This window comes from Nymphaea colorata, unplaced genomic scaffold (assembly GCF_008831285.2).
Source record: "Nymphaea colorata isolate Beijing-Zhang1983 unplaced genomic scaffold, ASM883128v2 scaffold0466, whole genome shotgun sequence".
NCBI classification, from domain to species: Eukaryota; Viridiplantae; Streptophyta; class Magnoliopsida; order Nymphaeales; family Nymphaeaceae; genus Nymphaea; species Nymphaea colorata.
This window is the reverse complement of record NW_022204972.1, coordinates 1-7,500: the sequence shown is the minus strand read 5'-3', so window position 1 is coordinate 7,500 and position 7,500 is coordinate 1. Positions and strand designations below refer to the sequence as shown.

General features: G+C 34.6%; 1 non-coding gene across 1 annotated transcript; it reads right to left on the bottom strand.

Moving 5' to 3' along the window:
- Window positions 1-5,786: 5,786 nt before the first annotated feature.
- Window positions 5,787-5,874, bottom strand: TRNAS-GCU (transfer RNA serine (anticodon GCU)). The gene has a single exon. It is a non-coding gene; the product is annotated as a tRNA-Ser (tRNA).
- Window positions 5,875-7,500: the final 1,626 nt, after the last annotated feature.

Genomic DNA, 7,500 nt, shown 5'->3' with positions numbered 1-7,500 from the left:
AGTTAGGATTTTTTTTTAAAGGAATCAATGATCCACTCGCAGGAGAGCCCTTTCCCGCATCAGGCACTAATATATTTTTAACGTCTAATTAGATCGGGTATTCGTTCGAATTCAGATAAGAACGGAAACTCGTTGCTTTTGGTTTTTCCTTATAATTGGAGCCATATAGCTCTATCCATTTATTCACTTGACCCAACTGTGAATGAATTTTGAACCGTTCTAGCTAAGAATCAAAAGGACATTTTTTACCGATCTGATATGACCAGATAAGAATGAAGTATTCTCAGAGTTATCCATTGATACGACATGCTGTTTTTTCCATTCATTCCCTTTCAGGATCAGTCGTGGTCTTACAAACTCTACCGATGGTATGGACGAATCCGCTTCATCCAAATGTGTAAAAGATCATAGCCGCACTTAAAAGCCGAGTACTCTACCGTTGAGTTAGCAACCCAGATAAGGATCTAATTACGATCGAAATAAAAATCAAGAGATTTGATTACCGGAACCAGTCAAGTCAAAATTACCGGAACCAGTCAAGTCAAAACATTGAACTAACATAAGCATAAGAATAACAGCAAGTTTAGAAGAAACTATGATTCTAAAAATCTATACAATAAAGAAGAGCAGATTCACAGATAAGTATAGCTTTAGTAAATAAAAAAAAGACTTCCTGTGTCACAGACGATCCCTCAAACCAATCCTTTGAATGAAGTAAAAAACCAAACCTATGAAACCGCAAGAATAGATCGATTTATCTACGATCGAATTCTATTGTATTCTATTCGTTCGAGAGACCATTGTCAATACAAACGAAATATTGGGAAATCAAATCAAACAAAATACAATAAATAAACTAAATATAAATAAGATAAGGCCTTGTGTTAGATTGGCACTACAAGAAATGAAAATGAAGTGAAGTAAAGAAGAAGTAGGTAAAAAAGAATATCGTATTTATTCACTATCACTATAGGCCCCAAGATTCACCTCTTGTTTCTTGAGGTGAGGGAGTCCCAAGGAAAACCATCAGATTAATGGTAATCCCATAATTTCATGGATTTCAGTTATGACATATAATATAATCCTTTTTCTATCCCTCTCATATTCATATAAATATAAAAAGACAAAGAGATTCTTTGTCATTCTTTGTCCTTACATTATCTCAAACCATATAGGAACAATAGCGAATAGGTATGAATATAGCAAGAGAGTGGCGAAGAAACAATTAAACAAAACTAGAACTAGCTACTATACCGGTCCATCTTTTGATTTCATTAATTTCATTTTGTTTGATTAACTCGAAGTTCCTTAAATACCTCTGCCTTTTTTGAAATATCATGAACAGTTCCCGTGGGTTGAGCTCCTTTTTCAAGGAAATATAGAATAGCAGGAACATTTAAATAAGTTTGATTCTTTATCGGGTCGTAAAAGCCTACTTTCCGAAGATCTCTTCCCTCTCTTCGGGATCTGACATCAATTGCAATGATTCGATAGGTGGCTCATTGGGATAGATCGATGGGCAATACCCCCCCCCCTGGAAACGTATAGGAAGTTTTCTCCTCATACGGCTCGAGAAAGAATGATTAAAATTGATGGATATAAATCTATAGCAAACGGATCCTTGAAATCATCAATTAAATTATGATTGAAGTCGTCTTTTTTCCTTCTTCCTTCCTATAAAATAAAAATATCATTCGTCCTCATAACTCAAGTTGGGTAATTCTCAAAGGACTAAAAAAGAAATCCTTAAAAAATCCTTAAATAAATATTTATTGAGCGGTCTATAACCCCTTTTTTGTCTCGTCTGGAATATATTTCCATTTCTTACTTATTATGATCCAATCCACTTGATTGAGACAATCATTGAAAATGGTGTTTTCTTGTTTTGGAATCACTTATCCTTGAATCATTAGGTTTAGACATTACTTCGGTGATCTTTAATCTTCCGGAACGGCAGCAACATACCTTTTGGCTATTTCTTTACGTCGAAGAATCATACGAACGATTCAATTCCATTAATTCCCCTGTGATACACTTCTTTATCATCGAAATAGTCTCACCAATTACAGCAAACTTTTTTTTTATAGAAAAGTCGGTCCAATTTGACCTTTTCTATATCGAAGATATACTTACGAAGTCGTTCCAAATTATTAATTGGCACTAACCCTAGATCCTGCCTCTGATAATCATTTATTCTCGAGCTCCATCATGTACTATTTTATTTACATTACAACCCAACATCGTGGAGTAATGGTGAAACAGAACAAAATATGTCGAGCCAAGAGCATCCTCATTGAAGATGATGGATGTAAAAATCCACAGCCGATCATGTCATTCAAGTCGCACGTTGCCTTCTACCACATCGTTTCAAACGAAGTTTTACCATAACAAAAATTCCTATAATTCGGAATCGGTACGGGATTGATTCAATATGGAATTAAATCATGAATAGTCATTGATTGATCTTTTATTCTATTTTTTAATATTCTCCATGGACGCATATGTATATCTAACAAGTATCCAGTTTGCCCCCTGATTCTAGCGTATGAATCATTTATTTCACCATTTATAAGAAAGACGAATAAACAAGAAGTTAGTTAACAACCTGATCATTTGTGACAATCAGTCATGAGTGAAATGAGCCAATTCTTGCTCGAACGACTAAGCTAAACTAAAGATCTTTAATTGGATTTCCAATACCGGAAAAGAATGAGTTAGTAACTGATTAAGCCATTCCAATGAACCAGAAAGGGCCAAAGTGGTTTGATGGTAAATGATAAATTAACTAATCTCAGACTTCATCGAGTATCAAGGATTCATGAAAAATGGTTTCACATAAAAAAATCTCGTACTTTGCCATCATTGCTATTGGTGGAAAGCAGTTCTTCCGTAAAGACTCAATTTGATCTCTGAATCAATCAGCAAGTCTGTGCAATCACAACGAATAACTGTAATTACGGATATCTCTTAGACGTCAATTTGATCATTTTGATCATCATAATAACATGAAATTTAATTTTGCTTTTCCTTAAATCATCAACTGTCTAAACCAGATCAACTGTCTAAACCAGATAAATGGGACGAGAAACAAAATCTAAAACTAATTTCATTTCTTTGTTCATGAGCATCAAACATAATAAGAAATATAGTAAAAGTCAAAAAATGAATAAAAAAAGACACAGTAAAGTAAATAAGATAAAGTGAACGTCCTCGATTCATTCTTGAATCTGATTGAGAATATCAGAATCAAAGCAGCATGATCTTTTGGTATCCATCGGGTTATGTTATATATACAGCTGTTACCGCGGGTAATCGTGGATATTTTAAGGCATCACAGAAATTTCTGACCGAAACCAAAGACTGTTTGTTGTTTGTTCTTACTGAAATAGAACAATAACAATACAAAAGGGTGGCATGCTTCTTTTCGGCATATTCTGCTTTTTTGCTTCCAGAGTCGTTCGATAAAGTCAAGTAAATTAAATCCGCGATTCTGCCTACCAATGGATTTACAATTCCATTATTCATCAGTTCATTAGAACCAGATGCAAATTGGGTACAATACAATGCATCTATTCCTATTGAACTTGATTGTTTGTTGATGAAATCGGGAATAGCCACAGATATTTCAATTGATACCTTCCATTGTTGATCAGCACATCACATATCTAAAAAACATTTCATCTGGATTATATTATGAATCATGCATACCCGGTCAACCAACAAAAGAATCTTCTTTTCTTATAAGCTGTGTAAGCTGCGTGCTATACCAGTACCAGACACGTATAAGTGCAAAACAAAAAAGGTCCAGATCCGTTTTTATTCCCATTTTTTCATTTGAGTCCAGTCTTAGGAACTCGAATCCCGTTGATGGAATTGGTACCACGAACTCGAACCCTCATTAGAATCCAAATAAAATGAATTCTCAATTGGGATAATTATTAAATGAGATACGATTACCATATCTGCTTTACCATTAATTCAAAGTTAGAAGATAGAAGAGGTTTCTTTCACATTTCGACTCAGAATGGATCATGCAGGAATCAGAATTTTCTGGATTCAAGCATAAAGTTTCTTTTGACTAACCAACTCCAATATGAACGGTACGGACATAGACTGAATAATCCAATTTTGAATTAAATCAAAAAAATATCTTTTCAACGGATCTATGTCTATGCTCCCCCCACGCCTATACCAAAATCATGGATTTTTCATACGTGTGTCAGTCATTGAAAGTGAATTCCGTGTGTAGGAAACAGAATACAGAATAGAAAGGTAAAGTCTAATTCAGAAAAGAATCATTAACATTAAAAATCATTAACATTAAAAACCAAACTAGAAAGAAAAAACTAGAAATAAAGAATAGATTACGATTACATTGTATCCAACATGAACCTCCTAAATAGAAATTTAGATGATTAAAGAGAACAAATAATATTTGTTGAGTTAAGATGGAATTAATCTGGGACGGAAGGATTCGAACCTCCGAGTAACAGGACCAAAACCCGTTGCCTTACCGCTTGGCCACGCCCCATTTATGTTTCTATTCAAACACGAATATACATTAATATTGGTATCGGGTGTTCGTCAATTCCAGCCCAGTATCTATGGAAGAAAGAAGTTGTTGCTGAGATTCGACACGTGTAAATCCGGAATAAAACTAAATTCATTGATCATTACATATAATTAAATTAAGATAATTAAGATATTGTATGAAAGTATGATTCCGTATAATTCAATTTGACAATTGAAGGATCTTTGATTGGGGGAATTCAAAGAAAGAAGGACTTTTTTACCTACCCTCTTTCTTGATTTTTTCCCTTCAAGAAATAACTCAATAAAAATGATATTATTCTAAGAACAAAATATTTGTTATGCCTAATATCTTTAGTTTAATCTGTATCTGTCTTAATTCTGCCCTTCAGCCGAGTGGGTTTTTCTTCGCAAAATTGCCCGAGGCTTATGCTTTTTTGAACCCAATCGTGGATTTTATGCCGGTCATACCTGTGCTCTTTTTTCTCTTAGCCTTTGTGTGGCAAGCTGCTGTAAGTTTTCGATGAGATCCTTGATACTGTTCTAGAAAGATTCATGACTTATTCAAAAAAAAAAAAAAAATATTTTACCAATTTTACCAAGAAAGATGAGATAAGTAGTGCATTAAGACAAGAACCCTCGATTCAAACATTGAACATTCTTCAATAGACTCCGTGAATCCGGATCACCTCATTTCCTCATTCTGACCCTCCATCCATGGAGCGCATACGGTATTCTGAGCCCCCGCAATGCAATATCAACAAATCGCATTGTAGGTATGACGAGATTCTTTTTTTTGGTAACGAAGGAATCAGAACCTTATTTTATTACAATACAAATGAATTGAATTCCTGTTAATTCCTTTCTTTTCTAAAAACCACTTCGTTTCTTGGTATCAAAAAATGAGATGGTACAAAGGTTGAGAATCTATTCCCTTTTTCTCCCCCAACAGGTCTTGGAGATTTGTAATGCTTACTCTCAAACTGTTCGTTTATACGGTGGTGATATTCTTTGTTTCGCTCTTCATCTTCGGATTCCTGTCTAATGACCCAGGACGTAATCCTGGACGCGAAGAATAAAGAATAATAGATTTTTTCTTTCCTTTTTTGGTTTGGTTTCTAAATCCATCTTCTTAACTTAAAATTTTATCTATTCCATACATTTCATTTATTTAAATGAAATCATCAATCCAACCAAACCAAAGGGACTCGGGGTTTATAGAATGAGAAAGATAAATATCAAGTGAGCGTAGGAAACGGAGAGAGAGGGATTCGAACCCTCGGTACGAATAGCTCGTACAACAGATTAGCAATCTGCCGCTTTAGTCCACTCAGCCATCTCTCCAAATTGAAAAAAAAAAAAATGAATAATTCATATGTGACACGACGTGTGAAGTAAAGATTCATATTTCTTTTTCTTTATTCTAGAGATATATATGAATTTTATAAGAAATCCTATTTATACAACCATTCAAAACAGGTATCTCTAAAGGAAAAAAGGAAAAAAAGATCCCTCTTTGATTTTATTTCGTTCGAAAGGTTATTCTTTTGTTCTCCCGGCCTGGCTAGGCACTGGCCAGGCCATTCCCCCCCTTTCAACCTAACCTAAAATGAGAAATTGGAAAACTCAATATGTTATTGAGTTGAAGCAGCAACAAGAGCTATTTCGATTTCTATGATATGAAGGAAATTTATTATATTGTTATTTCCTTATTTTTCCTTTGATTCATCGTTGCTTTTTTTATTGGAATGGGAAAAGCGTATGTATGTTCCCTCAAGTACTCAAGAGACAAGCTTTGTTTTGTTTAAATAAACTTGAGCAAAAAAAAAATGGAACTATAAACTATAACTTAACTATATATATTATTGCACAAAACTTATTTTTCTGTTCCAACCTCGCCGATTCTATCGGACCTCTGAGTAACGACTTCTACAGCAAAACAAAAAGGTTTTTTATTTATCCTCTTGCCCTATTTCATCAAGTATCCCCGGAGACAGGGCATGTCAGCACTCTAATATTCACAATATCTTGATCGCGCCTCATCTCCTTGTTCGACAAATGGGCCATTCCTATACAATAATCACAATGTAGCGGGTATAGTTTAGTGGTAAAAGTGTGATTCGTTCTATTACCAACTGAAATAGTTAAGGGTTCTTTCGGTTTGATACATTCATATTCCGATCAAAAACTTTATTTCTTATAAGGGTTTAACCCTTTCCTATCAATGCCACAATTGGGGAAGAATATAATTTTCGCGATTTGCATCCAAAACTGGGATTATGGAATTGCGAAGCATAATTTTTGAGTTTTCCAATTAGAATTAGATAAGTATGAGTAAAAGATCCATGGATGAAGATACAAAAGTGTATTTCTAATCGTAACTAGATCTTCGATTTTGTAAAGGGGAGATTGAAGCCAAATAGCTATTAAACGGTGACTTCGGTTTACCGGGCCATCGGCATATATTGTTTCAGCTCGGTAGAAATAAGATTCTTTTCCTAAGGATTCATGTCAGTAGAAATAGGGAACGAAGTAACTAGAAGGGTTTTTATAATACCCCTCCTCTAGAGGGATCATCTAGAAAGCGAATAGCTTTGGATACATTCAGACAGAAAAGCTGACATAGGTGTTATGGATCGAATTTTCTTATTCCGATTGCTATGACTTCCTTCTTTGATTTCCATACCTTTCCATTTCCATACTAATATCATACATCGTCAATTTTTTCGTTTAGGTTACTTTACGCCCTAAATCGGGGAATCTATCCTTTATTCCATAAAGAGCCGAATGAACCAAAGTTTCATGTTCGGTTTGAATTAGAGACGTTAATAGTGATGAATCGACGTCGACTATAACCCTAGCCTTCCAAGCTAACGATGCGGTTCGATTCCCGCTACCCGCTCGATATGATTCAATAATCCATCATTGATTTTAATATGCGTCTTTATTCCTAAACGCATACAATCTGAT